The sequence below is a fragment of the Halichoerus grypus genome, chromosome 6, assembly GCF_964656455.1.
Source record: "Halichoerus grypus chromosome 6, mHalGry1.hap1.1, whole genome shotgun sequence".
In the NCBI taxonomy this organism is placed as follows: Eukaryota; Metazoa; Chordata; class Mammalia; order Carnivora; family Phocidae; genus Halichoerus; species Halichoerus grypus.
Window position 1 is genome coordinate 138,713,901 of NC_135717.1, and position 25,241 is coordinate 138,739,141.

The 25,241-nt window shown below is 39.7% G+C and overlaps 1 protein-coding gene across 8 annotated transcripts in view; it reads left to right on the forward strand.

Moving 5' to 3' along the window:
- The first annotated feature begins 18,722 nt into the window (after positions 1 to 18,722).
- NAV3 (neuron navigator 3) overlaps positions 18,723 to 25,241 on the forward strand; it is a 799,918-nt gene continuing 793,399 nt past the window's right edge. For 7 of the 8 annotated variants that reach the window (XM_078076338.1, XM_078076339.1, XM_078076337.1 and 4 more), the window contains exon 1: positions 18,723 to 18,969. The gene's annotated coding sequence lies outside the window, so the exon portion shown is untranslated. The remainder of the gene's footprint in view (positions 18,970 to 25,241) is intronic. The other variant, XM_078076346.1, reaches the window with a different exon arrangement.

Here is a 25,241-nt window from a genome sequence, read left to right on the forward strand (position 1 = left end):
CATGTCTGAACTCAAGATGTGCCTTTCAAATGTTATCAGCTAATTAGCAGGTTATATACAGGTAATATATTTGAGTTCTTGACTGGACCCTGAAAATTTCTTTGACATCTAATGAAGAAACATGCCAACATCAAAACATCCGGAATAGGTATAAGTGGCTTGGAAGAATATTTTAGAGATAATAGTGAAACACTCTTAAGAAACAGTGCATCATTAGTGCTCTAAGGGAAAATATTGTATGGAAAAATGATAGTGAAACTAAGTCAAAAAGTGATTCAGAAAAGTCAGACTTTGAATGTGAAGAAACTTTGTTAATACTGTCCTTTTTCTATTTGCATGTGGGTGATACATGATTAAGTCTACCTATAAATCTACAAGAGCTCAGTCAGTATTTTAAAAGTCATAAGTAACTCAAAAAGCATCATGTCCTATTTAATTGGCATTATTATTTCTTATTTAGTGGTACCTAAAGTGATATGTCTTAGCATTAGATGGCATTTTAGATTCAATGAAATATGATATATTTCCCTCTTGGAATATATCGATGGGTATATACTTCTATATATTAGCATATAGAGATGGTAATGATTAGTATATTAAAGACTCTAAGTAGTTTTACAGTAGAAAAATTAATTTTTACATACATTTTATGATACCCCTCCTTTTTCTGTAAAACTTATTATGCCTCAGATGACTTAATTTTGTATTTTTCACACCAGTTCATAATACAACTTTGAAAAAGACATTCAATATAAGCCTACCTAACTTTTAAAATGGCATTTTTGAGATAAGTATTGCCTACTTTAAATAAGAGGATTATTTTTATTACCTTTAAAGTCAAGTACTAACATCAATCAATGCTATTTGTCTCCTTAATTTATTATGGGTCAGTCTCCTAATAGATTAGGAGCTTGAAATAAGTCCTTTGGAATTATTTTTATTAGATTATTAGTACTTGGCTGAAATAAAGAACACATATTTTAGAGTAGCAATAGCACTTGTGATGGCTAATGTTATGTGTCAACCTGACAGGGCCATGGGGTGCCCAGATATTTGGTCAAACATTATTCTGGGCAGAGTGTTTTTGAATGATATTAACATTTGGATAGGTGGAATGAGGTAAGCAGATTGCCCTTCTTAGTGTGGGTGGCCCTCATCCAATCAGTTGAAGGGCTGAATAGAATGAAAAGTCTGACCCTCCCACAAGTAAAAAGGAACTCCTCCTGCCTGAGCTTGGACATTAGTCTTTTCTTGACTTGGGACACGAACTGAAACAAGACCTTCTTCTTGGCTCTTGAGCCTGCTGGCTTTCAGATGGGAGCTATACCATGGGTTCTCCTGGCTTCCAAATTGCTAACTTCAGATCTTGGGACTTCTCTGCCTCCATAATCATGTAAGCCAATTTCTTATAACCTGTCTCTCTCTTTCTCATATATATATATACATATACATATGTATAATTATATATGTTATATATAATTTATATATTTATGTGAATTATATTATGTAATATATAGACATATATATATATATGTCTTATTGATTCTTTATCTCTGGATACAGGATCTCTGGATACAGGATCTCTCTCTGGAGAACCTTGTCTAATATAGCACTCAACCTTGATAATTCTTTTTATAATCCTGCTACTCAAAGATTGGCCCTGGACTAGCAGCATTGACATCATTTGGGAGCTTATTAGAAATGCAGAATCTCAGGCTCTCAGGCCCCATCTCAGACCCACTGAAGTAGAGTCTGCATTTTGACAAGATCCCCAGGTGATTTGTATGCACATTAAATTTGAGAAGCACTTCCTTAGAGTATTTTGAAGTCTTGCCTATAATCTGTGTTACTGAAGAAGAGTATAAAAGAACCTTATAATTATTTGACATTAATACTTCAGGAGAGACATAATAGGGAGATTGTAACACAAGGTTTTTTTTTTTTTTTTAAGAATTCTGCATAACATTTGGTGATTAATTTTGCAATGACAAATAGAAAAAATTTACCTTTGAAATTTTTCTTCTTAGAAAATTTCTAGATTTATCAGTTTCTAAATAATATTATACTACAGTTGACATCTGCTTATCCTTAAGGATTAACAAGATTTCTGAAAATTTTTTTAAAGATTTTATTTATTTATTTGACAGAGAGAGAAAGAGGGCGAGCCCATAAGCAGGTGGAGTGGCACGCAGAGGGAGAGGGAGAAGCAGGCTCCCCGCTGAGCAGGGAGCCCAACATGACATGGGCTAGATCCCAGGACCCTGGGATTATGACCTGAGCTGAAGGTAGATGCTTAACCAACTGAGCCACCCAGATGCCCCAAGATTTCTGAAATTTATTTTGCAAATAAACCTTATGGATATCAGTGTATGCACCTCCAAGCACTTTAACATTTATTTAGAGTAGATTTCATAACTGGCTTATGATAACATATGGCCAATAGTCATGACCATTTAATAATAATATCTTGAATTTTCTAATGCTAAGAATAACATTTATGCAGCACTCTCTAGTTTTCAAAGTAGCTTTACATACATCAGTAGCTCATGAGATTCTTTGAGTAAACTTGTGAAATAGCTATAGGGTATTCTGAAATACTTTTGCAATTATTACTTCACTTGTATTTTTACCTTTCTCAAGTCAGAAAAAGTCAGCTCAAATTTAAAGGTAATAAATATTTATTGCCATGTTTGAATCATTTTATTATTTTCAAGTATTTTTAGTTCTACTTCCCACCAAGACTAGATCAGTTTGTTGTTGTTGCTGTTGATTGAATTCTACTCTGCTTTATATTTAATGTGGCAATGAACTCGGGCAGTTGTTGCTTTTCTTTTCAGCCCACTTGCCTCCTTTCGGTGTGCATTACCAATGTGTGATTCATCTGAGTCTCTGCTTCTGGTTTCTGGGGAAGTAACTGTACTTAGTAATCATAACCCAGAAGTGGCTAGCTGTTGGGCAGAGATGAAGTTGCTGTTGTATCTGCATGTCTAGGATAGGATTTAATTGTAAGAGAAAGTGATATTCTATTACACTGTAATTTTATCTTGCCCAAGGGACATTTAGGCATGGGAGGTTAGCAAAGGGATGTCAGGGAGCAGCTGATGCGGCTGAGACTGGTTCTGATCCTAGGGAATTGGGCTGCTAGCGCTAAGAGGGATGACAAGGATGAGAAGGTACTCGTCTTGGTTTAGATAAGACAATATTTTACTCCGAATGCAGGAAATAAACTGCCAGTTTAGAATACTGCATTATAATACTTGGTATTTGGAGGAGCTTAGTAATGCAAGAAATGAGGAAATTACTTTTTGGTAGTTATTCTACTTCATAAGATACATTTATATACTTTTTAGGATACATCAGTGTGTTAGAAGGCAAAACGATTTGGAGGAAGTAGGAGTATCGCTGCTATGAGAAAAAACCTTTAAAAGTTTTTTATTATAATAAATGATGTGAGCAACATTTGGTTGTTTTTTTAGAGAAGATTTGAAATTCCTTGGTGGATTTTTTTTTAAATAATTTATAAATGTAGAAATGGGTCTACAATTAGGCTGATTACTCAGAATTTATATTTCTTCGTAAAACTAGTTAACTGTTCACAAGGGTATAATGGAATGAAAAAGACTTTGTTTTTATGAATGCAAAGCCATAAAAGCAAAGGGCAGGGAGACAAGAAGAGCTGACAAAGAACCATAGACTCATTCCATGCATAATTAAATGAAATTAACTCTTTGATAGAGAATATAAAATTGCTAATTATTTTTAATTAATGTTAAAACTTCCACTTTTTAACATTTACCATTGGAATCGCTTAGCTTCTATCATAACCCCTCCGATCTCTCTCCCTCTAGGTTTCTTCCTGCTTTCAAGCAAGCAGTTTGCCCACCTTGATACAAGAGAGTAAAACAAAACAAAAAACGCTTCTAGCTTGACCCTACTGTTCCCCTGAGGCCCCACTTGGTGTTGCTTGGTTCTTTCCCTGCCAAATTTCTCTGTCTGGTCTCCACAACCAAGAACACTGCTGGAAATTTTTCTTAAAACATTTCATGTGAGTAAAAACACCTAGCACATAGATGGCATTCAAACATTGTGCCTTCCCCTCTGAATAAAATCCAAGGGTTTATTTTCAGACTCTGTCTCTTCTCATCTCCCCACGACATTCAATACTGTTGACTTCCATCTGGTTGAATTTCTTAGGTTTTCCATGTTATCTCTCTTTTCAGATTTCTGTGTTTCACTGATACTCATTTCCACTTCCAAGTCAACATTGCACTGTCTTTCTGCGCATACTTTCTTTGACCTCCTTGATGACTCATCTTTTTCATCCCTCTCTTTACCAATAATCAGCTCATCTGTGAGGCTACAATCCTCTAAAAGTGAAAGACTCCCAATTCTGTATAGTCACTTCTAATCCTTAACCATGCTCTATTCTTTAAAATTTCAAACTGTCCATTAGAAATTTCCACTTGCAAGTTCTACTCTTAGCTCAATAGTTATATTTCTCCAGCTAAATTAATAATCTCTTATCCTAAATCAGCTACATCTACTTAATTCTCACTCATTCCTAGCATCAGTATTATTCTCATCACTCAGACTGAAAACTTTGTTTCACACTTGACCTTATTTTAGTCTTTCCCTCTTTTATTTTTTGGTTTATTAAGAAGCCCAATCAGTCTCTAGGTTCAGTAATGTTTTCCTTGGGAAGGGGCTGTCATTGATAATGCCATCATTTCCATCCCCAACACCAAAGTTAATACTTTTCCTAGGTATTTGTTCAATCAGAAGACACTCCCTTGGCAAATAGCAGACACATTTCTATTGTGTTAATCTGTGCATAGTAGAATATCAGAGTTTACTTTTTTTTTAATTTCTCTTGAGAGAGGTGCCAAAAATTTTGTCTTGGAATCATAAAAGGTGTCAACAACGTTCATCTTCCTACAAAGATATAAGGGTTCGTCAGTAGCAGGGTAAAACTATCTTTGACTCAGTGTTACCTTCCTCAGAGGAGAAGCAACTTTGGGTTTGGAGAATCTAAGATGAAAAGTTGCCTGACACTCTGGGGAGGGAAACTGAAGTGGTCTGTGGGTGGCTGACACTGAACCAATCCAGACCCCAAAATGTTGAAAGCTACAAATGTCGGGAGCTCAAGAAGGGCACTGTTGTTCTTAGTTGGCACTGAGGGAGTGGGCTCCTGTGGCCTGTGCTTGGATCTGGCTTGTCAAGTCACTACTTCAGTGGTGGACTGGCACTGACTCTGGAATTTTGGCAAAACTAGCTGCAACAGGGCACTCTGCATAGCAGCAAGAAGCAATGCACATGACTCCCGTGTTCTTACCACTTGGGTGTGCAAGTTGGGTTGTGTGAACATTGGAGGTTGTGGTTGATGGAGGGAGGATTCTAAAGAAGACACATGACTACCTATAAATAAAGAACTTAGGGGCTCAAGATATTATTTGGAAAAGTGGAAGAGATTTCATTGTATTTACATTCTAAGTTTTTAGGGCATTTTATACTAGTTTCTTGCGCAAGCACGCTATAACTTATCAGATAACACAGGTTTGCTCAGGACAGTCTTGGTTAAAAAAAAAAAAAAGGATAGTCTTGGTTTACACCTGTTAAACTGGTGTAGTTTTGAATGATTTTGTCTTTTATCCTCAAAGATTTCCTACTTTGCAAGATATATTATAGTGCTACCCTCTCCATAAATCTCCAATTCTGGGGTGCTGGGTTGAAGAGGGGCTTTTTTTGGTTTAATTTTATTTATTTATTTATTTATTTATTTTTTTTTTTAAAGATTTTATTCATTTGAGACACAGATACAGAGAGAGAGCATGAGCAGGGGGAGAGGCAGAGGGAGAGGGAGATGCAGGCTCCCCGCCGAGCAGGGAGCCCGATGCGGGGCTCGATCCCAGGACCCTGGGATCATGACCTGAGCCGAAGGCAGACATTTAATGACTGAGCCACCCAGGTGCCCCTGTTTAATTTTATTTTATGATGTTATGTTAATCACCATACATTACATCATTAGTTTTTGATGTAGTGTTCCATGATTCATTGTTTGCGTATAACACCCAGTCCTCCATTCAATATGTGACCTCTTTACTACCCATCACCAGGCTAACCCATCCTCTCACCCCCTCCCCTCTAGAACCCTCAGTTTGTTTCTCAGCGTCCATAGTCTCTCACGGTTTGTCTCCCCCTCCAATTTTCCCCCCTTCATTTTTCCCTTCCTACTATCTTCTTTTTTTTTTTTAACATATAATGTATTATTTGTTTCAGGGGTACAGGTCTGTGATTCATCAGTCTTACACAATTCACAGCGCTCACCATAGCACATACCCTCCCCAATGTCCATCACCCAGCCACCCCATCCCTCCCACCCCCCCCACTCCAGCAACCCTCAGTTTGTTTCCTGAGATTAAGAATTCCGAAGAGGGGCTTTTTACCTCCCATAGATTCTGGAAGTTTGGTCGTCAGACAAAAAATCCTGCATATTTTGAATATATATGACCAACTAGTATCCACTTGACCAACAAAAATGTACCTAATTAATAAGCTTCCCAACAAGGACCAGGAGTCTGCCCCACATGTCCATTGTTATGCAAAACAAAGAAGGAAGACAGAGGTTTCCAGCTTCTTCCCAGATGGGTGGGATGTGTGAACTCTGCTCTGGTGTGTTTAATTCACAAAAACAAGAAGTATATGATAGTTCTATAGTGAAAGAGCAGCCAGGCTAATTCATGCTTTTGAAGAACAGAATTCAGGCCACTGGCAAGACACAGCTCAGTGAATATCAGGCTCTGATCAATTGGATTCACTTCTCTCCTTTTTGGGTGCATGTAAGATTGTTGTCTTTAGCTCTTTATCCTCACAGAAGAAAGGAAATTTCATGGGCAATCCTTAAGATACATGGTGTATCTTCTTCAGGCTATGGTTTCCTGTTGGTGTCCTTGTTCCCCATGTATCTCTTTTCTAATACAGCCTATCCTTGATCACTGCAAACACAAAAATGAATTCAGTTGAACTTTCAGGGCCCTTCACTATGTAGACTCTGCTTATGACTATAATCTCACCTATTTTGTTATTTTAGGCCCAAGTCAAGATTACTTTCTCCTAACGATATAGTCTCAAATTTCATGGGCGTATAATTGATTTGGGGATCTGGTGAAAATGAAGATTCTGATTCATGGGTCTGGCTTGAGCCCTGAGATTCTGCATTTGTATCCAGTTTCCAGGTGATGAATTTGCCACCCGTCCTTTGTACTACAGTTTGAGTATCAAGGCTCGACAAGGCCCCATTAAAGGCCTATTTTAACCACATTTCCTCAGAACATTCAAATTAAGTGTTGCAAAATTGTCTTTGGTTGTTCTTAATAGCAGACTACTCATTTGTAGTTTATCTTCTCAAGCATTACTATTTAAGTGTTTTATTTTCACAGGCCGTCAGCTCAGGTAGACAAAAAGCTTCTTTAGAGCAGGAATGGCTCTCGAACCTTAGCAATTTCTTATAGTGGGGTCACACTGCCACATATAAATTTGCCAATTAAGCATTCTTTTTTTTTTTTTTTAAGATTTTATTTATTTGACAGAGAGAGAGACAGCAAGAGAGGGAACACAAGCACGGGGAGTGGGAAAGGGAGAAGCAGGCTTCCCGCTGAGCAGGGAGCCCGATGTGGGGCTCGATCTCAGGACCCCGGGATCATGATCTGAGCGGAAGGCAGACGCTTAACAACTGAGCCACCCAGGCACCCCTGATTAATCATTCTTAAGAAATGCCTTCTTACTATTCCACCCATGAAAACTCTTGAGATACATATAAATTTACACTTTGGCAAAAAACAGGTATTTTAAGCAAAATTATAAACTATATTGAAATGATGAAATCTTAGCAAACAGAAGAAAATGCTATATTTGAATTATTAAATTACAACGCTAATGCAAGAAGTAAAGGTCTTTGCTATATTAAAAATAATGTAAAGCCAAATAGGCTTTATGAACAAGGTTAGGGGAAAATATGTATTATTGTATTATTGCTTTGGATACTTGATATGTACTCTGGAAAACTCAGAAATCATGAAATTATAGGTTATAATCCTGAAGATTATTTCCAAAATTATTTTTTTAATTGCTATCTTAGACACAAATATAATCAACTTGTGTGGGTAGAGCATATCCTCACAGAGTTCCTGTTAAAGAATTTTGAAGGATTTCAATAGTGAGATGGTCTACAGAAATAACATGCTATAAACTCTCTTCTTTCTAGATCTTTGAAACAGACTTGGAAACCTCCCACAGACATCAGGATAAAACAGCCTGTAGAAGGGCTGGTGAAAAGTTTAGGAGGAAAAAAAGTAATAAAATGGTCATAAATCCTGACTACAGACTTTGGATTTCAGTTTTCAAATGAATATATTGATTGAATCATCTCCTATAACTCTCAAAGGAAGTCAGATGCTCCTGAGTAAATTTTATGGATATACATGTTTCAAAGCATGTGGTTTGCCAGGGGTTTACACTTGCCTTCAGTAGGACAAATATATGTCTGTGATAACTTTAAGCTTTTCCTCATGAAAATCTCATCACTTCTTAAGGATCTCAGAGTTCAGGAAATAAATTGGAAGGATGACATATTTTCTTATCATTTATCCATCATTCTCTGAGATTTTTTTGTTTGTTCAATTTTGCTTCATTTTTAAATTGATGAAATATTCTTTGGGCATGTGTTCTTATGACCAGCATTTCATTTATATTTCTCCACTCAAGCCCCTTTGGTAGCATTGGTAGGAAAGAAATGGTTCTTATCTAGATGTTTCTAGAGATATTAGTACAATTTTCTTGTAAAGGAGATAGTCATTTATCTTTACCGGCACCAGAAGCCATCATTCTAACTGGATACTGTGTACATCTAAGAGGGGGAGACTTAAATAAGCTTTGATTCTCATGTGGATTAATGATAACTGGTGTTAACACAGAACAAACATAGTTGACAGAAGTAGTAAGCGTCACCCTTTTAGGTGAGACTCCTGATTAAGCCGGGAATGAAACTGGCTTTGTAAGTGCTTATGACTTGAAGTTTATAAATTACTAGGAAAACCTCACCAGTCTGCAAAGCATCAAGGAGACAGACAGCATTTCACATCTGCTCTCCTATGACAGTTATTACAGGAGCTGAGATATGACTCCGCATTCCCAATCATGTGATTCAGTCCCTATCCGTCCTTTCGGGATCTCGGATTGCAGACTGTGACTTGAATCAAGTGTTTGTGCGGAAGTGTTGTACAGTGAGTAAAATGTCTGGGGTTTCAAAATGAAGTACCCTGGTTTGTTATAAACAGAGCAGGGGTGTTTATTAAGTTAAATAATATGTTCCTTTTAAGAAACAGTAAATGAGGGCGCCTGGGTGGCTCAGTTGGTTAAGCGACTGCCTTCGGCTCAGGTCATGATCCTGGAGTCCCGGGATCGAGTCCTGCATCGGGCTCCCTGCTTGGCAGGGAGTCTGCTTCTCCCTCTGACCCTCCTCGCTCTCATGCTGTCTCTCATTCTCTCTCAAATAAATAAATAAAATCTTAAAAAAATAATAATAATTAAAAAAAAAAAAAAAAAAGAAACAGTAAATGAGCATTTTCTGAGACTAGGATGTCAAAAGCCCATGTGTACATACATTCTCTCCTACCCATGCTTATGACACTATTTAGGTGTCAATAAGGGAGCATTTAAATAGTGGATTTTAATGAAATATCAGAAATGTGATAGCTCATTCTTATCACACATGTAGACTGAGCTCTCACATGTAATATATTAGGAACTCGGGTTTAAAAGTTTTTCATGCAGGAAATCACATTTACAGTATAGATTTAAATATCTATCTAATCTATATTACATAAACTATAATGTGTAGCTTGAGTATTTTGGGATTGCATGAAGTAATAGGTAGCTGTAGATTAGATGAAGTTAATGGAAAACCAGCTGTTTTCATCTTATTTTTAACTAATTATTTTGTCCAAGGGCTGTATCTTCTATTTGCCTGTTATTCATATATATATATGTTATTCATATATATATATATATATATATATATATATATATATATATATATATATAATAAGTTAACTTTTCTATGTCTGAATTCCCAACAGCTATGGTGAAGGGGGCATTCTGTGAGAGTGGAATAAGCAAATCAATATGTTGGTCTGTGCTGGTGTTTTAGTTCCTAAGGGTACCTTGCCAAAAATATCAGCAGAAACCAATAACCCATAAATGGAAGCTAATGAAATTCCTCCCCAGATGGGCCCTAGTCAATCCCTTGGTACTAGAAAAAGGTACGGTCCTGTCACCATGCTTGGTGGAATAAAAAGGAGTAAAATTTTACTCATCTCTACCCACCCCCAGTTACTACGGAAGGTCAGGACTGTGCCCTCGCCCTTCTGTTCCATGTAACAGCCACTAGGACTTGGAGCTTTAAACACATAGAAGTGAACAGGATTCCTTGTAGAGGAAACACATTTTACAAAGACCTGTTGATTTGAAGAGCAAAACTCTTAGGTTTCGGAACTTTTCACATATGCAACTAGATTCTCTACAGGGCTAAATAATTAAGGGGTGACACTAGCTTTCGATGTATGACTTGTTTTATTCTTGAGCTTTTCTTGAGAGTGTGGCTCTGTATTCACTGATAAGGTCAATTGAATGTATAATTCCTCTCCCCATATACTGAGCTACTCGAAAGTTCTCTTACCCGATTATTTCTGAAAGGAAAAGAGAACATTCTTCTCATGGTGTGTCTACCTTGCAAACTTTAAATTTTGATTCGCACTATCAGTGTGAGGTGAGAAGTGATGAACTTTTTCTAACTTTATCTTTTCTCTCTATCCTCTGGCATGTGGGAAAAAAATCACTCTCTGTTCCATTTTATTTTCATGCTAGCTAATTCTTCCATTTCTGCTTGTTCCCCCCAAAAGAGAAGAAATCTGTGCAAGTAAGGGTTGACCAAGTATTGGAAATCAAAATCTTTTTTTTTCTCCCTACCATCTAGAAAATCTAACAGAAACAGAGCAGCTGCCTTGAAGAAATGGAATACCCTGGCTTATTTTGATTCCATTTCTATTTGTTATTTATGGGAATGTGGGTCTCCTAGGGAATTCTAAGTCATAAAGCTTAAGGCAGGTGCCCACTTCCTCTTATTTCATGATCTGGGTGTGACTCGGGGGTAGGGATTGATTGTTGCAGGGATTTTTAGAGAAAACCTTAGCATGGGTCAGTAGGATCAGCATCTGTGCAAATTTAGCCTAAGGAAGGATATTTTTATGGATCCCAAAATTCATAAGAACAAGCAAAGGTGATTTAATGTTGGAAAAAGACATTAATAAGGTGATTACATCATGGTTTCAAGAGTTGTATACACTGTACATGTTCTAGAGGTTTTTAATTTTACTGTCATAGTTTGCAGTACAGAAAAGTATTCATCGGCTACTGGTGTTCAACTGAGCACCTCTGAGAATCACACAGCCACTTACAGCTCTTAAACCTGTCCTTGTAGAAGGTTCTTGGTGCTGCTGATCTCCAGACCAACAATAAGGGTTGTTATGAGGCCTCTGGGAGAGAGAAATGTGATTCTGAGCACTGATGAGCACAGAAATGCAGGACGCACAGCTGGCCAGTCTTGCTCATTTTCTTCTGGGTAACCAAGGCTATAAACAAGGGGTAGTGGGAACGGCCTGGAAATCAATTTGCAGAATATTAAAAAGGTCACCATGGTGCAGAGAAGTGTGCTGCAATATTTGGAATATATGATGTGCTAAATGTGTGTGCCACGTCTCTAACAACAATAATTGTTACAGGAGAGGGGAACACATCGCCAATATCCCGTTAATGGTTTTTAGAACAGACTGAAACCTATTTTCAGGACCCTCGTTGTAAGCTCTTTTCCTATTATGCCTTTGGGTAACTTATTTTGCAGCAATTTTATTAATCATTTTTTAATTAAAAATTTAACTTTAAAAAAATCTTAAACCTGCAGAAACATTACACATCTATTACAATTCACTTCTATTCACCTCTGTCACCTTTCATTAACGTTGGTCACAATTGCATCCTCTCTCCACATATATGTATATGGAGATACTTTCTTATTTTCATGGACAAATAAGACATAAACCTTCCTCTTCTTAAATAAGCTGTGTGTGTGTGTGTGTGTGTGTGGCCATTTCAGTGTAAGTTCAGCTGACATCTCCAAAGAACAGGAACATTTTCTTATGTAACTTCACTGCTACTTTCAAATTCAGGTAGTTATCTATTTTTTTAAGAGTCCTCTGATTTGAAAATTGAGCTTTTTATTATCTTTTCCATGGAGATCAACTCCAAGATGAAACAACCCCAGATATCTGTGTATAACTGACACTGTCCAAATGAAGGCTACCTTGCCACTCACAGCAACTCCCTTCCCGAATGTTCCTACATGCCCTTCTTGTCATCATCTTTATCTGCTTTTTGTTCCCTTTACATTTCCCCTTCACAACTGATATTTTTAAAGGCCACTTACTGCTCTTCCCTGTTCACCTAAGCAACTTAATTACATTTCTTGGAGCTGCATTGCTTATATAAGTGTATATGCCTATAAAAAGAAATCTGTGTGACATTTTGCAGTTTGGTGTGACTATTATTTCCCTCCAGCCTTGGTAGGAGGAGACTTCATTCAAACTTGAAGAGCTTTCCAGAGGAAGTAGTTCAGTAGCCGATGCAGTAATTAACACTGCGGCTATTTGAGAAAGCACAGGCAAGCGCACGCTGGCAGATCACTCTTAGAAAGCCTTTCTCCTGTCAGCAACTTGGCACCTGATGTTGTGGCTGGCAGCTCTTTTAGGACCCTCTCCCCGGAGCTCTCATCTGTTAAACACAGAAATGCCATTGATCCTAAAGAAGTCTCAGAAAGAAAATGCAGTTTAGCAGTCTATTTTGGAACTTTTCAAAAGCAATTGCCAAGTAGAGAGGCAGGGTCTCATCCTAAGAAAAGGAGCTTATCCCCAAAAGATTCTCCCCTAAAGGATCCAGGTTAGTAGCCTGAAATCAATTCAGGCAGCTAAAAGGATGAAAGGAGATTTCATGGTCTGGGGTGTCTTCTTTTGAGTCTCTGGTTGGGGGTTTTCTTTGGCTGCCTGACTAGAGGCAAAGATTAGTGACACAGTGCTTGCTTTCAGTGACCTGCGCTTCTGTGCTTTTCCCTGGAAGGAAGCCCGGGCTGTGGGAACCAGGGGTTCTTTTAACGTTTGTAGGTTAGGATGGACAGGGTTTGCGTAGCTACTTTCACACCAAGGCACCAAGAAGAACAGTATTTACTTTTTGAGAATGGCCAGGTTTTTCTTTCTTCTTAAAGCTACTACAGAAAGAAGAGTCGCCTCTTTGGGGAAAGCAAATCGGCTCATTCGTGTAGCGAGTGAGGGCAAACTTTTCATCAGCTTTTATGCCCTGGATCTGGTGGTTTGTTTCGAGGAGAGAAGGGATCATCTTTTGTTCCTAAAGTTTTTGTGTGATTTAGTACAGCTGCTGAACTCTTCACAGCCGTGTCTATAACTGTGGTGCCCGCAGCTTTTAGTTCTGAATACTCATTTTTTTTCTTTTGACCCAGTATGTAAGAGTAGGTAAGAATGTATATATATATCACACACACAATCCTCCCATAACCTTTTACTCTAGGGAATTAGGGACAAGAAATTTCTTTTTATAAGCTTGATGTGGCCACAAAACATTGATTTCATTTTGAGATAAGTTCTGACGGGGAGCAGAATACATGACCCCAAACTGTGGAACTTGGGCATGTGGATTATTTTGAGCCGAAGGCAATTAAGACCCGTCAGACTCAAGGAAAAACATTTTTTTGTCTCTTTTTTTTTAATTAAAAAGAATTTAGATGGAAGACCTGGACCAGGAATGGATATCAAAGATAACTTTTGTATTAGAAACATTTATCTGTGTGGCATGGCAAACATTTGTCTACTAAACATTTGCTTTTCTCATCTTCCTGTGAATTGTCTTCTTCTCCCTTGAAGCCCCAGACCCCTAATCCCTTCTCCTTAGCTCAGGTTAGTGTCTGAGCCTCAACTGCCTGTCTTTGGGGTCTTATGTCTTTGGGGCTCCATACATACAAAATTTGTTTTTCTCTTGTTCATCTGCCTTGTGTCAATTTAACTATTAGACGTGCCAAAGAAGCTAGAAGGGAAGACAGGACGTTTTCCACCCCTATGGTCCCCTTCGAAAACAAAAAATAAAACAAATCTCAGGATTCTTAATACTTAATTATAGGGACTGGCACATAATGGGACGGTGGTTCTCAAAGTGTGATGCCTAGTCCTGCAGCATTAGCATCACTAGAAACTTGTTAGAAATGATTGTCAGAACCACCATAGTAAGAGCTCAATAGATGTTTGCTGAAGGTAATGCTGAACTCTTAATTCTAAAGGAGAATGATGCCACGAATACCATGTTATAAGGCAGTGGTCCCCAAACTTCAGTGTGTATTAGAATAATTAGGAGCATTTGTAGAAATAGAGAGTGCTGGAGCCCACCACAAGCACTTCTGATTCAGTGGATCTGAGGTGGGGTCAGAATCTGCATTTCTTGCACGTTCCCAGGTGATGCCCATGCTACTGTTCTGGGGACTGCTTTGAGAAGCATTGCTCTGATATAGTGATTCTTAACCCTGGCTCAGCATCAGAATCACCTGGGTTGCTTTTACATATAGGAAGGACTGGGCCCCACCCGGACCAAATCAGAATCTCGAAAGGTGAGCGTGTGCATGGTAGCCTTTTACAATTTCTCAGGTGATTCAAATGAACAGCCAGGTTTGAGTTCCATTGCAGATCATCTCAAAAGATGTGATTCTCAGTCCCGCTTCCCCATTAAAATCATCTGGAAGGCTTTAAAGATCCTGATGCCAAGATGTCAAGCCTAGAGGTTCTGATCTAGTTGGTTTGAGGTGCAACTTGGGCATTGAGAGTTGTGATAACTCCGCAGGTGATTCCAGTATGCAGCTAAAGTTATGAACCACTTCCCTTAAAGATCCCCTCCAGCTGTCCGAATTTCATGACTTTAGCATAATCCTATGTAAAGGACACAACATTCAAGGAAAACAAACATCACTAGAGGAAAGTACTGATTTATTCTACAGTCGTGTGGTTCCCAAGTTTATATAAGACTGATTTTATTAGCTATGAAAATTGGTATATTTATAGAAAATTAGCTAAATTTTTAATTGCAGACTTATCCCAAATGTCCATAATATCCAGTTACAAAAACAAGCTCGCTTTTGTTTCGTGTGTGTGTGTGTGTGGGGGGGGGGGTTGGATAAATATCCAAAGGGAGCACAAACTTTATTTATCATACTTTTAATATATTTACATATTTTCTTGCCAGTTAATGTTTACCTCTCTGATAGGAAAATGTAGTATAATGGAAATATAGACAAGTAAAGGACTCTGCTCTGGTCTTGCCACTATAACAGATGTTTATCTGTCTGATTTGGTTGGTCAGTTAAAAATCTATATAGCATTAAGGATATGATACAAAGGTAGAACAAGACCACTCAGCAGCCCCCAGAGAGGCCCTTCACATCAGTAGACTGTTGAGTCAGGGGAGTTTCAAAAAAGCCGTAGAGGTCTCTACCTTAGCCTGTGAACCAGACCCCCTTCTGGAGGGGAGGGGAATGAGAGGTCAAGTGATCCTAATCAAAGTAACAAAAACTTGTGAATGTTAACAGGCTACCCACTGAACTTATTTTTACCTGTGGAAAATTGCCTTTATGGTGCTTATAGTAAAGCATATCCTTCCCACCTTAGCTCCGAAACAGCCACCAAAAGGCTGTGCGATATTGAGCAAGCTCCTGAACTTTTCCATGCCTCGAATTTCTCATATGTCATTTAATATTGATCTTGCAGGGCTACTTTGAGGAATAGAGGAGGTAATAACATTGTCTTAGTCTTCTCAGGATGTTCTAACAGAATACCAGACCCTGGGTGACTTACACAACAGACCTTTAGTTCTCTCAGCTCTGGAGCCTGGGAAGTCCAAGATCCAGGCCCTGGCAGTTTCTGGTGTGCACAGACTTCTTGGTTCATAGATGGCCATCTTCTTACTGTGTCCTCCAATGGAGGAAGGGGTGAGGGAGCTCTCTGGGGTCTCCTTTACAAGGGCACTAAATCCCACTCACAAGGGCTCTATCCTCATGACCTAATCACCTCCCAAAGTCCCCACCTCCAAATACAAGCATATTGGGGGGTGGGTTTTGACATATGACTTTTGGGGGGACACAAACATTGTCTATAGCAAGTATGCCAAGCCCTTAACTCAGTATCTGATATATGCTAAAAGTTAAGAAATGTTAATTCCCTGTTTTTCCTCTGTCCTTTCTAATGTTATTACTACTTCGCTTATGTCACTCTTTTGTCTTTGAACATCATTACAATCATCAGCAATGAAAAATGTCATCTCTCTTACTCTCATTTGCTCCCTCTGTCCCCTGCTCCCATTTACTGAGCTGCAACTTGGTGACTAATGTGCTAGGCACTTGGGGATACAGGGATAAATAAGCTATAGTCCCTGACCTTAGCATACCCAGGCTAGTGAGGAAGCAGACAAATAAATATACAATTACTACACTTAAGGTGTGAAAAATGGGTACAGAGGCAGCACAGAGTGGGACCTAAGCTCAGATGTGGGACCCGGGAGTGTTTGGCAAGGCATCCCGAAGTTTTGTTTTAGGGGTTGAACAAGTTATCCAGATGGAGCAGTGGGACATGGGGAAGAGTGGAGGGAAGAGGATTCCTGGCAGAGAATAGCATTTGCAAGGTGGGGCTGAGTGGGTACTATTTGGAAAGCATAGCATAGGTTAGTAAATTTGCCTTGCTTGTGAACTGTGAGGTAGGTGGGAGCAATGAAGCAGGAGAAATAAGAAGGGGCCAGATCATAAATGATCAAAGCCAGTGGTTCTCAAAGTGTGGGTCCCAGACCAACAGCATCAACATCACCTAGGATCTTGTTAAGTATGTACATTCTTATGCCTCACCCTAGACCTATTGAAAGGGAAAAGTTGAGCATGAGTATGGGCCCTAGAAATCTTTTAATAAGGCCTCTAGGTGATTCTGATGCATGCTAAAATTTGAGAAACGCTGTTCTATTCCATAATAAAAAAAATGGCCATTTTCCTGAGGGAAATGGAGAACTATAGAAGAATTTTAGATAAGACTACTATATTTTGAAGGCTTGCTCTGGAAGCCAGGTAAAAGACAAACAAGATGGACATAAGGAGCAGGTGTGAGTACTGGGGGTAAGACTGTAGGGAGAGGTAAAAAAGAAATTTAAGACACTTGAGTTAGAATGTAGCCTCCGTGCTTTGTGCAGGGCTCATAAAAATATATAAGGTCTAAGATATAGGAGTAATACAGGACTCCTGCCCACAGGGTGTTGATAATCTAGACATAGATGCATTCCTTCTGAAAATACTTTCTATCAACCCAAAAGAGTGTCATTCGCATTTATTGAGCTTATTGAGCATCTGCTACTCTATACACAAGTGACTCTGTGGAATCAGTTTGGTTGATCTAGACAAGACCAAAGGGAGAGTCTCCTTATTGCCCCCCACCCCCCAAAAATTTGGGTTGAACTTGTACCACAAAAAGACTGTTAAGTATATAAAGCAGTGAAAGGTGGTTGTTAGAATAGCAAAATAAATTGATTGGATTTTTCTGATGCTTCAAATAAATACATGGTGGCATTAAACCATGTAAATTTATAAACACATTCTCTTTGGACCGTGTGTTGGAAACAGCACAAATGTGAGCCTTATTTGCAACAGCAGTGAGAGAAGTGCCCAATGAAAGCTGGTTTAGCTAGGGATGGAAAAGGGCCAGATAGATGCTTCTTTCTGCTGGATTCTTGCTTTTTATCAGCAACAGGAGCAAGCTCGCATTCATGGCCGTAGAGAAAAGGTGCCGGCTGGAAGGTGGTCTGTGGGAGGATGCTGAACTACAGGTTGGAATATACCTTCAAGCCTGTTCTCCAGGGCTGAGAGAGAGAAAAAAAAGGAGATGCTTCGTTGGCTGAGAGAGGGAGAGAGAGAGAGAAAATAAGATTTTTCAAGATATTTGACAGCTATATCTTCCCGCCACCACCTTCCCTCCAAACCCATGTGTCTCTCTGCTTGGAGTCTGACATAAAACAAGGAAAGAACCTCCATTTGTCTCTGTGCTTTCAATGAAAAAAGTCGGTGCACAAGGACGAAAACGAGCGCAGCTGAAAATAGGTGCATGACTTGTTGAGCATACAAATCATTTCCCCCTTAGTCTCCAAGGGAGGGAAAAAAAAATTCCCTCTTACTCTCTCCTTGCAGCCTATGTTCTGCATTCCGGAGAGGAGGCCGAGGCAGGTCTTCACGCGCTCCCACCGCCGTCCCCGCAGGAAACTTTTCTCTCCGGGCCTCCTCTGTCCATCCCGCCCGGGCGGAGACGGTGGGCGCCCTGCGTGCTCCTCTCGAGGGCACTAGCCCCAGACCCCGCGAGGCGTCTGTCTCTTTAAATCCAGCTGCGCGGCTGGGAAACAGCGCCACTCGGCGCCCAGGCCGGCTGGCGGCTGCGAGCTCGCTCGCGCTCTCGCTCCCGGCAGCGCGCCGCGGAGGGCTCGCTCGGCCCGCGGGCTGCTCAGCAGCGGCGGCGGCGGCGGCGGCGGCGGCGGCGGCGGCGGCGCGGGGCGGGGAGGCGCGGCCCGGCCGAGGAGGGAAGAAAGAGCGAGCCGGGCCGGGAGAGGCGCCGCGCCCGGTCCCGCGCCCGCGCTTGGCGGCCCCAGCAGTTTCCTTCGGAGTGACGAGGATGTGCCTGGGCTGCGGGTTTTTTTTTTCCTTCTCAAGACGATTTCCATAGTAACCTGATCAAGTGGCTCAATATCGCAAACCTGAGGATTTCCGCGGCCCGCCGGCTTGACCTCAGTCAGGTAACGCTGGGCTCCCGTTCTCTTCCATTGCAAACCGCAGCGCTCCTTCCAAACTTCCTTTTGTGGAAAATCGCCCAGCCCAACGCAGCCCGGGGTATTTGCAACAGCGTGTTCCTTCCCAGGTGCCTGCCACGGGTCTTTTCCCTGCTGCTCCCCCAGGACCTATTATCACATTATTAAAAAAAAAATTTTTTTTGGTCGCCCCCTCCCCTTTTTGATTTTTCCATCTCTCTCTTTTCCCCAGACTAGTGATGGGGGCGCGGGGAGCAGTCGGGGGCGGGGGTGGCGAGCGCGGTCCAGGGAGTGGCGGGCTCGGGTGGGCGGGCTGCGGGGGGCTATTTGGGGGCAGCTCGGCTTGGCCTGCGCGAGGTTGGGGTCTGGGGGAGGGCTGTCCGCACCAGGGCGGCGCAACCGGGGAACCCCACGGCTCCAGACGAGCGAGGGAGGCAGGCTTGGGGGCGATGGAGCGCTCGGCTGGGTGGCTGGCGAGCGTCCAAACATCATAGATTTCCTTCCTACTCCCCCGCCCCTCTTCGGGTTTCTCTCTCTTTCCTCGTTCTCTTTTCTTTCTTCCTTTTCTCATCACCAGCTCCATTCTGTTCCCTCCCTTCCCTCTTTTTCCTCCCATCGTTTCCTTTTATCGTCTCCCCCTTAAAAGAAAGGAGGAATCGTTGGTAACCCTTCCGTTCTGCCAACATGGGAAGAGCTGTGAAACCTGCAGCGTGGCCACCTCAACGAGGTCGTTTTCAGACTTGTCCTCATCCATCAACATATTTGTTTCCTGAGTCTATTGATCTGCCTCGATTCTGCAGAAATGCATTCTGAGCTGGGCGTCTGTATATCAGAATCAGAGTTCTGCAGCTCGCTTCTGTGCTCCAAGTATGACATGTATTGCAAGGGCTGAATATGTTTTTAAATCCACATATGCCATGGATATCAAGAAATCTAGGTTTTAAAAAATCCAGTCTTATTCTATAGAAACTCCCCTCTTAAATTGAGAGACACTTTCCCCTCTTCGATATTTCATTTTAGGGGACTTGAGAGACAGCCCCTCCCCACCCCCCACCCCCCAGTTTATGAGGAACATACAACTACTGTTGCCTTAATTATCTTCTCTTTAACCCTCATTCAGTTTTACACCTCCCAGTTACTGGAATGAATAGATCATAATGAAGGTCCAGAACCTTGCTTCCCAAAGTCCCAGCTGGCTGAAGTGGCAACTTCTGGTGGAAGGTGCTAAGACAATCAAGGGGATGGGGAGTACAGACAGACCTTGCCAAAGATGAGATAAGGCATAGCAACTCCTGTGTGAAAAAAACGTAACTAGATTCAGACTTCAGTACTGAGGACATGATAGTACAATAAAACCAGACTTTTGTTTTTGGTTCTCAGCATGTGTCTAACTAAGCTAGGTAGGTATAAGTTAGAACTTATTTAAAAGTGGAGCCACTCCAGTATAGAACCCATTCTGCATTGTTTATAGTGAGGCACTTCCTCACACTGATTTTATTTTTCTTTGAAACATAAGATGTCTGTACCATGTGGAAACAAAGGGATAAGACAGGACAGCTTCTTTTTAACCAGAAATAGAATTTATATGGATTTTTTTGTTTGTTTGTTTGTTTCCCAAGAGATCAAGTTGTTATGCTCTCAAGTTTTCCTGAAGTCAAAATATTTCAGGGGTGAAAACAATACTAATCAGTGATTATCCTCCGCTCTGTTTCAGTGGTATATACATAGTTCATATAGGAAAAGGTCTCCGTTTTAGTGAGCTCCTCTTGCCTCCTTTCCTTTGTCTGCACATTTGTTTTTGAATTCAACTATCAATATAGAAGAAAGGGTCTTGGAGCAGAGAATGGATCAGGAAAAAGAGAAACTGCTGATAGATTGGAAAATATAACCAATCCTAATCTAGAGAAAATAATTACTGCCATGCCTCTCCACACTGTTGGCTTTGTTTTTGGCCAGTTAAGAAGCTGTAGGTTTTAATACGTATTTTCATCTTCTTAATTCTACACCTAATACTTTTCATACCGTAGGTCATATTTATCCAGTTCAGATGAATATTTACAAAAGACTTAAAATTCCCTTGCCAGTGAAATCTAAAAAAGCATGTTTTTTCTTTCAACATGTTCTTCCTTATAGTGAGCAATGATAGTAGTAGTGGTCCTACATTATTGTTTTTACCTGACTCCTGATTTTGGTGTTTCCTGGTTGGGTGGGTTCTCCTGACATGTACAAGATGCTCCTGGCAGAATGCATGGAACTTGAATGCACAATTAATTGTAGATGCAATAAAATGTTGATTTTTCTTGCTCTTGGTTTAAGAGCTATCATGCCCTCCTGTACGTTTAATATTTTGGTGAGACTGTCCCTCTTTTTGTATGTGTACATGAATGGTATAACATGAAGTCTCTTCTGATTAAGCCTTGCATGATTTGAAGTTAAAAGGTATATTAGTGACAAGCCATAAATTATTCTCTTATTTTAGTACATTGATCCTGAAACTGCTTTTCACCCTTGTGATTGCATCTATATATGAATCATTTAATGAAAGATTGGTAATAATGAGTTACCGGTTTTATAAGAGGGGGAAAAAAAAATCCCTCAAGTTTACTTACTGCAAGTCCCCATTTTCATGCAGAGGGATTAACAAATATTTTTGATCTGGTATTTTAATAGACTGTATTGCTGAGGACTGCTAATTACCAAGAATATATTTTGTTAATTCTGAACATGGTACAAGATAAGACATCTTTCAAGTTGTCTGGAGGGCTCCAGGTGACTCATCCTTGTAACCCATGGCAACAGGAAATGGTTGTCCTGGGTGCAAGCTGAAATGTGGACACAAATCCACACTTTGTGATCATTTGGGGACTTGATGGGAAAAGCATGCTGGCTCCTATGGATCGTCTGATGTTAACTTTTTGACTTCAGTCAGAACAGTGATTCCCAGGCCTGGGTTTGCAGTTCTCCTTAACTCCTTATTTCCTTGAGGAGTGTTCTAAAATTCTCAGAAGACACCTAAGTTGAATGTTATTTTTGTAATAGAAAAGAATTTATGGAGACGTGCACGTGTGTCTGACTGTGTGTGTAACTGGGATAATTAGGGTGAGAGTATCGCCAAATCAAATGAGAGGCTGTCAACTGTAGAAATGCTGGGAGTCAGGGAGCTGTGCATGAGGCAGGAGCCAAGAGATCAAGGTTATATTCCTGCTTTTCACTGTATCATGTAGTTACTCTTGGGGTGGTCTCCTTATTCACAGATGTCACTTAGCTTTGTTATATCCAGAAGAAAAATGGCATAATCTTTTTTCCTGTTTTTGAATTCTCAAAAAAAATATATATATATGACATAATCATATATACACACAGGTGTACATATGTAGACTTGGTAGATACTAAGATACATACCACACACATATTCAGAGGCAGCAGACAACACTTCTGAACAGAGAAAGGAAATCTTCCCTTACACCATAGACAGATGGGTAATGGTGCTGAATATTTCCTTCCATTCAGGAGAAGGTGATTACTCTCTGTATTCTAGGGATATAGGTAGTAGATCCTTAATGGCTACTCACATAACCTAATGTGCAGAACTGAATAATCCCAGCAGGTATCACCCTTTTACTTGAATGCAAGTGAGTAATAAATTTCTCCCACTTTTTAAAAAAAAATTTAAGATCTCCTTCTCCCCCTCCCCCATTTTGTAAGGAAAAGTAATTTTCTGTAAGGTTAAGTGGACCTCAGGGTAGGAAAAACTCCCCAGAGCTTTCTTTCTGCTCAGACATCATTTTTCCTTCCAAGCCTGACTGTCAACAATAATATCTGATATGAGCCTCTGGTGGTGATGTTTCCGTAGGTCACCATCCTTCTCTGTCCCAGATGAAGTCTCAGGATAAGCAATGCAGTAACATAGATTCTGAATTTAATGCATCATTCAAATTGGTTATGTAACTGGGCAGTCTTGTTAAAAAAACAAAAAAAAAAAACAAAAAAAACTCCCAAGTCTTTAAAATTATATGTGTTTACTATTATCTTAAAATGATTTTAGAGTGTTCAGAGAAAATAAGCCTGGTCCCTGTAGGGATTTAAAAGCTGCTTGTTCATGTCATTAAACAGTGTTTGTACAATGATACTTTTTGTTAATCTGTGCAACGTTTTCGTAAGAGCATAGCAGTTGGGACAATTGCTAGTTGTGCTTGTTTGGATAAGTACTTGACATAATGGGGACCTCGAGATTTCACGATTTAGAAATGCTGCCAATGACATATAGGGCCAAAGTTTTCTTGAGTAAAGAAGGGAAAAAAACCAGTGTTTTGACAAGAAGTAATTTATAACTGTTCAGGTGTAGTTCAGATTTGAAACAAACTTACATTTCTTTTGTCTTGTTTTGTATATATTTATATGTGGTGCATTTATATATGGAACCATGAGCCTCATATTCAGATTTCAGTTTTACGTACTGGGGAACATCATCTAAATCTCCAGCCTTACTTGGTGTCTTTTGGTAGGTTTGTAGGGATAGCGTTGAGGAAGAAATGGTATCTTTTATATGCTAATGTTGCAAATACAAATGAGACCACAAAGTCATACCATTAGGAGTTTTTTTCAATCAAAAGAAGCATTGTTCTTGAACACCCTCTTATGTTGCTTTATTAGATGGGATCAAAACATCATGGCTGCTTGATTTTATGGCTCCATTTATTGCATAGCACTTAAAGATGCAGCTTCTGGAGTAAACTGCTTGAGTTTGAATCTCAAGTCTACCACTTATTATGTAGGTTATCACTGGTGATTATCTTAATCTGAGTCTGTTTCCCCATCTGTAAAATGGTTGTTGAGAAGGATTTTTGTGAAGATTAAATGAGAGAATATATTGATTTCATGTTTAGGAGTGTTCCTGGCATGCAATAAATATTCATTGCATAGTCCCTATTATTGCTGTTGTGGCTGTTTTCTGAACTGTATTAGAAGGCTATAGTTATTTTTATGTTACTTTTCCTTCCAAATCTGATGTGACCCATATAGAACACTGGTCCACGTAGGAGCTATCCCACCCCCTTCCTTCCTTCTTTCTCTGCCACCCCCATCTTAGCTTTTCCCTATAGTCTCAAGCTGAAAATAATGACCAGGTCCCTGGGAGCAAAGAGTACCTCTGTTTTTGGAGGGGAATCTGTTCTTCTAAGTTTCTAGAAAAGTTTATCCTAATCTTTTTTTATATGTAGTATCAAGATTATCCATAGATTTTTTTTTTTTTTAGTTCAGTAATTGAAACTGGAAATCAGGATTAGCTATGGTAGTATTATATCCACTAAAAACAATCTGACAAACAGAAAACTCCCAGCTTTAGTGTTCTGGTGCTTTTTATTCACAAACTACAACTGACTACTGTTACCCTAATGTAATCCTAAAGCAACAAGCCCTTGCTAAAGAAGGTTGCTGGATATATATATATATATATTTTTTTTTTTTGCAAAGTTACTTGAGGTCTTAGCGATAAGATGTCATTTGTTTAAACGATGTCATGTTTCATCCTTTTTATCTTTCTCTTGTGAGTTTTGCATTGGATAGGTAAATTTCTTTATATATTGAGGGATATCTTCATCTGTAAAAAGAATGTTTTGGATTAGTCTACTTCTTTAAAAATTTTTTTATTATGGAAAGTTTTGAATAAACACAAAAGTAGAAAGGATGATATAATGGATTCCCAAGGACCCATCATTCAGCTTCAACAGATTAGATGACCTCTTAAGATCCTTCCTGATTCTGTGATGTACTGTGACCATGGAAACTCTAACTACTCAGGTTTTGAGGATCCAGAATATTTGCTTTTAATAACAGTTGTTAAATTACAGTGCTGAGCATTTAATGGCAAGTCAAAATAACATACATATCCTATTTAAGAATAATGGTTAAGAAATTGGGCTATAAAAAAAGAGGTCTGACACTATATTGAGTGTTATCTTTCTTTCATTTGGAAGCGTATTTCAAGATTGTAGGAATAGCCAGCCTCCAGATGGTCCCCAGTGATCACTGCCTGTTGCTATTCATGCCCTTGTGAAGTCCCCTCCCACATTCTATCAGGGTTGTAATGTGTGATCGATAGGCTATGGCAGATGTGATGGTGTATGACTTCTGAGGCTAAGTCATAAAAGATATGGCCACTTTTGCCTTGTTCTCTCGGATGACCTACTTTGGGAGAAGCCAACTGCCGTGTTGTGAGGACATTCAAGCGGTCCATAGAGCTTTATGGAGAAGGGAGGCCT